Source organism: Gymnoscopelus braueri, assembly GCF_963280865.1.
Source record: "Gymnoscopelus braueri genome assembly, chromosome: 20".
Lineage (NCBI taxonomy): Eukaryota > Metazoa > Chordata > Actinopteri > Myctophiformes > Myctophidae > Gymnoscopelus > Gymnoscopelus braueri.
This window is the reverse complement of record NC_137622.1, coordinates 46333494-46341037: the sequence shown is the minus strand read 5'-3', so window position 1 is coordinate 46341037 and position 7544 is coordinate 46333494.

Sequence of the window (7544 nt, the reverse complement as noted above, 5' to 3'; positions counted from 1 at the left end):
CACAGTGTTCACTATGAGAGGATAGATTCTGTCACTGTGTTCACTATGAGAGGATAGATTCTGTCACAGTGTTCACTATGAGAGGATAGATTCTGTCACTGTGTTCACTATGAGAGGATAGATTCTGTCACAGTGTTCACTATGAGAGGATAGACCCTGTCACTGTGTTCACTATGAGAGGATAGATTCTGTCACTGTGTTCACTATGAGAGGATAGATTCTGTCACTGTGTTCACTATGAGAGGGTGAGTTTGTGAGAGGTGAACACAGAGCATGACCCAGAGGTGTCTGTGTCCAATGGAAGGGTAGATAGGTATGGTGGTGTTAGAGGAAGGGTAGATAGGTATGGTGGTGTTAGAGGAAGGGTAGATAGGTATGGTGGTGTTAGAGGAAGGGTAGATAGGTATGGTGGTGTTAGAGGAAGGGTAGATAGGTATGGTGGAGGAAGGGTACATAGGTATGGTGGAGGAAGGGTACAGGAGGATGGTGGTGTTTTGCTCCATCTGTCGTCACTGATATGGAACTGAACACATTCTGAGGAGGACCGGAGGCAGTCTGTCGCCCCGGGCAACAAGAAGGAGATCTGTCTTTCTTCAGGCTCTTCATCACATGTGTTCTGATGATCAGAGAGAAAAGAAACAACACATGAATACAATCACTACTTATACAAGTACAAGAAGACAAATACTGTTTCTGTATTATTACCCCAGTAGTTTGACGAGCAGGGCTGCCATTGGTCGGTCTGTGTGCCTCATGTTGACGAGCAGGGCTGCCATTGGTCGGTCTGTGTGCCTCATGTTGACGAGCAGGGCTGCCATTGGTCGGTCTGTGTGTCTCATGGTTCCCTGTTCTTACAGTGAGTGGAGATAACTGACCCCCACCGTCCCTCTGTGAGAGAGAGAGAGAGAGAGAGAGAGAGAGAGAGAGAGAGAGAGAGAGAGAGAGAGAGAGAAAGTTGAGCTAAACACAGAGACTACCAAACCCAGGGCTTGTGGGCCAATAACCTGCAGGACCCAGAGAGACCCATAGTAGCAGACTAGACACTGGACGACCACATCCACAACTTCAAGAAGTCATGTGTCCTCCCCCGGGGGAACATACACCATGCTGCTGTCAGGGAGGACTTCAAGGACTTCATGGAAGTCTCCACTGGTTCCCATAGCTGCTCTTGGATTACAAGGGCAGTAAGAGCACCATGGTGGATTTCAGGAGCTTCATAGAGCTCGACCCCACCAGGCATCTGATGTTAGGAAGTTAATGAGTCTGAAAAATACCACCAGATCCTGAGGAAGGACTAGTGTTCTCTCAACGTGCCTGAAAATTACTGGGCCAGCCCTAACTGGGGTAATAGATCTTTTTTTCTTGAGGCTTGCTCCTCTATGATCCCAAGGATCCAGACCAAAGAGTCCAAAACTCTAACACTGTTTAGACACCCAAAAAAAGTACAATATTTTGGCCAAAAAACGTAGTAAACTTTTAGAGAAAAAAAACTCCAAGGGCCACTTGGCTATTATTGGTTCTAAACTCTGCTTCTTACATCTGTTATTATAATAGTTCATAACTCTGCTTCTAACATCTGTTATTATAATAGCCAACATATAAATGGATAAAGTGGTTCAAATGATTGTGATGCTGACCCCCCGCAAGGACCCCTGGGGGTACCCGGACCACACTTTGAGAACCACTGTCTGAACCTACCATGTGAGCAGGACTGGCTCTCGGGGTCCACTTCCTGGGGGTCCACTTCCTGGGGGTCCCGGGTGGTGATTGGCTGTAGAAGCCAGAGCGGTCTGGACTGGATTGGCTGTTCTGTAGACAACACATGAAAACACCTGTCTCTCTGCTCATTGACCTGTCTCTCTGCTCATTGACCTGTCTCTCTGCTCACCTGTCTCTCTGCTCCACCACCCAGTTAGCCTGTCTAACAGCTCAGTAACCTGTCTCTCTGCTCAGTAACCTGTCTCTCTGCTCAGTAACCTGTCTGTCTGCTCAGTAACCTGTCTGTCTGCTCAGTAACCTGTCTGTCTGCACAGTAACCTGTCTGTCTGCTCAGTAACCTGTCTGTCTGCACAGTAACCTGTCTCTCTGCTCAGTAACCTGTCTCTCTGCACAGTAACCTGTCTCTCTGCACAGTAACCTGTCTCTCTGCACAGTAACCTGTCTCTCTGCACAGTAACCTGTCTGTCTGCTCAGTAACCTGTCTGTCTGCACAGTAACCTGTCTCTCTGCTCAGTAACCTGTCTGTCTGCTCAGTAACCTGTCTGTCTGCACAGTAACCTGTCTCTCTGCTCAGTAACCTGTCTCTCTGCACAGTAACCTGTCTCTCTGCACAGTAACCTGTCTCTCTGCACAGTAACCTGTCTCACACAGTTAGCTACTAGCTAAAGGAGCAGTAAGTGATATTTCTTGTTAAAATGTTTTTAATGATGGTAATCATTGCTCACAGAGCTGTGTGTGTAGCGCCCCCACCTGGACGTTTGGTGCAGCAGCGGGGGGGTTGGTGAGGCTGCTGATGATGTCAGCCAGAGTGCATTGTGGGTAGCGCTTCATGAACAGGAAGAACCCGGCCAGAGAGACAAACATACCCGACGGAACACTGATGGACTTTAGGACCGCTCGCCATTTCACCGCCTTCTCTGAATAGAATAGAAAAACAAGATGAGTAACTAACCCTAACCCTTATCTGAATAGAATAGAAAAACAAGATGAGTAACTAACCCTAACCCTTATCTGAATAGAATAGAACAAGACCAGGAGACCTGGTTCTGCCAGACCCAGAATAAGTACTTATTAGCTCTGATCTTACTTTATAAGATCAGAGCACTACGTCACGGCTAAGCCGGACTTCACATGACGTGTCAGCCTGTGTATAGTACCATGTATGGACGAAAGGGGGACAGACTTTTTTTGGCTGGGGCCGGAGGACAAATGACCCCTGCCCATGTATGGACGAAACAGATACAAAGCCTCATGTAAGCCCGACCCCTTGGGTCTGGCAAAAACAAGACGAGTAACTAACCCTAATCTGAATAGAGTAGAAAAACAAGACGAGTGTGAAAGGAATTAATTGATTGATGTTTTATGACCATTGTATTTGTTTCAAACACAAAAAGTGCAAATTTGTGATTCAAATGAATTTAATGGTGACGTAACGAGAAAGTAGAAAGATTGTGTGATCGTATGAACCTCCACAAAGATCTAATTTACACATCACACAGCATTTGAGTAAAGAGTCACACACTCACACACACACACACACGCACACGCATGCACGCGCGCACGCACGCACGCACACACACACGCACACGCACACGCATACGCACACACACACGCACACGCACACACACACACACACACACACACACACACACACACACACACACACACACACACACAGAAGAGCACTCACCAATCACCATCAGGGTTGTAGAGGACACCAGGTTTCCATCTTGGTCTCTGATGTCATACATTCCATCATGCCATGTGGTGAGTCTGTGAGAGCATCATCCTTATTATTATTATTATTATTATATGATTATTATGATTATTATGATTATTATGATTATTATGATTATTATGATTATTATGATTATTATGATTATTATGATTATAATAATAATATGATTATTATCATTATTGCACAAAATCCCCTCACTCTCTGACTGGGAGTGGGTGGAGTTGGATTCTGTGGTTTTAATCATTTCACTTAGCCTAGTTTGGCACACCTGAGGTAGGTCTATATAGGCCCAGGGTCATATTGTATATTATATTATATTATAATTATAAATATAATATATTATTATTATACATAGTAAGCTCCACTTGGTCGGACCAAGTGGAGCTTACTATGTCACCGTGCTTGGGTTGTGTGTGTGTCTGTCCCTTATCTATGGTCTGTCCGTGTGTGTTCACGCTCTCATTGGCTCGCGCCCCCATGTGACTCGAAACTCTGTGCTGAAATGCTAGCAGCTGCACTGCCTGTATACAGCCGCCAGAGTGCGGCAGAGTGCACTACTACAGTGTGGTTGAAATATAGCAGCCACAGTCAATCTGCGTTCGCTTCCAGCGTTCGCGCGTCTTACTTGTTGTACCCAGTCTTACTGTGAAACTGGGCCTGAGTGGGCCCAGTTTGCTGTGCGGGCCACATCCGCACGCGGAGGGCGTGTACATTTTTGAATTAATTATATACGCATGCATGTGTGAGCGTGACTTGTGTGTGGGAGGGGCTAGGGAGGGAATGAGTTATAGTGTACCCTCCACACAACACTGACCTTTGACCCTACCTGGTGATGGTGACCTCATTGACCTTTGACCCTGATGGTGACCTCATTGACCTTTGACCCTACCTGGTGATGGTGACCTCATTGCGGCCCCCCTCCACAGAGACGAGCCCCCGGTAGAGCTCCACCACACGGCCCTCTGTGAGCAGCGCTACGGACAGGGCCCCGCCCACGGCCCCGCCCACGGCCCCGCCCTCTGGGTGCTGCTGGGTGGGGGTGAAGATGAGGTGGGACTGGGGGAGGGGCAGGAAGAGGGGGAGGGACAGAGACTCCTTGGTGAAACGTGTCACGTTGGAGGTGTGGCCTGATTGGTTCCCCCCCCCCCCCCACCACCAATCAGGGTGAAGAATAGATCACCCAGACCAATCAGGGTGAAGAATAGATCACCCAGACCAATCAGGGTGAAGAATAGATCACCCAGACCAATCAGGGTGAAGAATAGATCACACAGACCAATCAGGGTGAAGGACATAGGAGAGTAATGAGAGGATGAATGGATGAAAATGAAGGAGGACAAAAAAAGCAGGTTTGAGAACAATGTGTGTGTGTGTGTGTGTGTGTGTGTGTGTGTGCGTGTGCGTGTGCGTGTGTGTGTGTGCGTGTGCGTGTGTGTGCGTGTGTGTGCGGTGTGTGTGCGGTGTGTGTGTGTGTGTGTGTGTGTGTGTGTGTGTGTGTGTGTGTGTGTGTGTGTGTGTGTGTGTGTGTGTGTGTGTGTGCGGTGTGTGTGTGTGTGTGTGTGTGTGCGTGCGTGCGTGCGTGCGTGCGTGCGTGCGTGCGTGCGTGCGTGCGTGCGTGCGTGCGTGCGTGCGTGCGTGCGTGCGTGTGCGTGTGCGTGCGTGCGGTGTGTGTGTGTGTGTGTGCGTGCGTGCGTGTGTGCGTGCGTGCGGTGTGTGTGTGTGTGTGTGTGTGTGTGTGTGCGGTGTGTGTGTGTGTGTGCGCGTGCGGTGTGTGTGTGTGTGTGTGTGTGTGTGTGTGTGTGTGTGTGTGTGTGTGTGTGTGTGTGTGCGGTGTGAGTGTGTGTGTGTGTGTGTGTGTGTGTGTGTGTGTGTGTGTGCGTGCGGTGTGTGTGTGTGTGTGTGTGTGTGTGTGTGTGTGTGTGTGTGTGTGTGTGTGTGTGCTCATGCTCACCATACACAGTCAGGTGACTCCTGGACAGCACCTTTCCGCTGTCATCTCGTACGGTGTAGTTCCCCTGGTCCTTCTGGGTGACCCTGGGCGCCACCCAGACCACACCCCCGTCCTGGTCCTGGACCCGCCCCCGGCCCGATGCCCCGCCCACCTCCGGGTCGGTCCGGTTCCACAGAACCAGAGGCTGGTCGTCTGGAGAGGAAACATTAAAATACTAAATCTACAACAATATGTTATAATATTGTGACAAATGCACATTATATTTATTATATTTATGGGTGTTATTATATACGAGTGATATGTAACATCTGATCTACTTATGCATGTTAATATATACGAGTGATATGTAACATGTTGGACTCTATGGGACTCTAATGGGTCTGATCAGTGGGTGATTGAATGATTTGTGCCACCTGACGTTACAAATAGAAGGTGTGGTACTGGGGGGAGGGGGGGACAAACAAACCTGTGAACGGGTGAATCCAGAGGAGATCTCCTGGGCGCCAGTGTTACTAGTTTAGGTTGTCAGTTTTAACTAAACAGTAAGCTGCGGCCAAGACGCAAGAAACAGCGAGCCCAACGGAAGAGGAACGAGTCGTTGCTGCCGTGGGGTTACAATCGCGCTGGATTTATGAGTGGACCGCCGGATACCGAGAGGATTCTGACGGGTCCGCGGGTGAGATAAATCCATATTTCTGTTTCTGTGGATTACAAATAATGGAGTACCCCAAACTTCTTCGGACCGCTACGTGCGGAAGATCGTTATCGTTTCATTTTGGATATAAGGACTAATACTAACAGACTTACTGGAGAGCGTGGGAAGAAGAGGCCGTTTGGACACTAAGGCATGAACTGTTGTTATTGTTTGAAGCGTCGGTCTGCAGTGATGTTCATCCTTACACCAGACTAGTTTGTTTATTGTTTGTATTCAAATGGAATTGTGATCTAAGGGGCTTGTGAAAGAAGTATTGTTTTGTTTATCTGTTTGTTTATTTCTTTTGTTTATTAGGGAAAGCGTTAGGGACAGAAGTCTTATTTAAAAGCCAAAGTGTATTATTTATTTACCAATTAATTTGTCAATTGTTTATTTTGTGGCTTTATTATTAAATTAATTTCAGTTAAAAACCTGTCGATTCCGTTGATTTTCCTTTAGTTAATAATTCTCCTTTCAAGGTAAAGGCCGATTGTTACAATATAATATAATAAATATAATAATACATAATAAACCTGAAGAGGAAACATTAAGGACTGATGGATCCCTTCATGTTGTCTCTACAGTCTACTCTACAACACACTCTGATTGGTCTACTCTACAACACACTCTGATTGGTCTACTCTACAACACACTCTGATTGGTCTACTCTACAACACACTCTGATTGGTCTACTCTACAACACACTCTGATTGGTCTACTCTACAACACACTCTGATTGGTCTACTCTACAACGCACTCTGATTGGTCTACTCTACAACACACTCTGATTGGTCTACTCTACAACACACTCTGATTGGTCTACTCTACAACACACTCTGATTGACCATCGTTAAGGAGACGTAACGTGTGATCTGCTGTCTATTCATCAGAGTAGTCCCGTATGGAACAGGCGTGTATGGTGGGTTCTAACGTGGACCGGGCCAGATTCTTAATCCCCCCCCCCCCCCCACCGCCCGCCCGCCCCGGGTGGGGGCTCGCGCAACGATGGCTGATAAGTGACAGTCTATTGAGAATTACCATCAGCGTTAATGCAAGAGAGAGAAACGTGAATAAAACGGGGAAACCGGTTTTTAATGGCCACCCATTAACAATTCGGCCGAATGCAAATAAGCCCGACTTGAAAACAAAGGCGAATTTCTGTGGTTGGCTACAAGAGAATAGGGTGAGGGGGTGATAATGTTGTTATGTTGATTTTTAGTTTTTTTCCCCTGGGGGAGCAGAGTTTTCCAGACCGGGCCATGGCCCCATTGGCCTCTATGACGATACGCCCTTGGTATGGAACCTCACTCTCTGTCTATTCAACCATCAGAGTAGCCCCGTATGGAACCTCACTCTCTGTCTATTCAACCATCAGAGTAGCCCCGTATGGAACCTCACTCTCTGTCTATTCAACCATCAGAGTAGTCCCGTATGGAACCTCA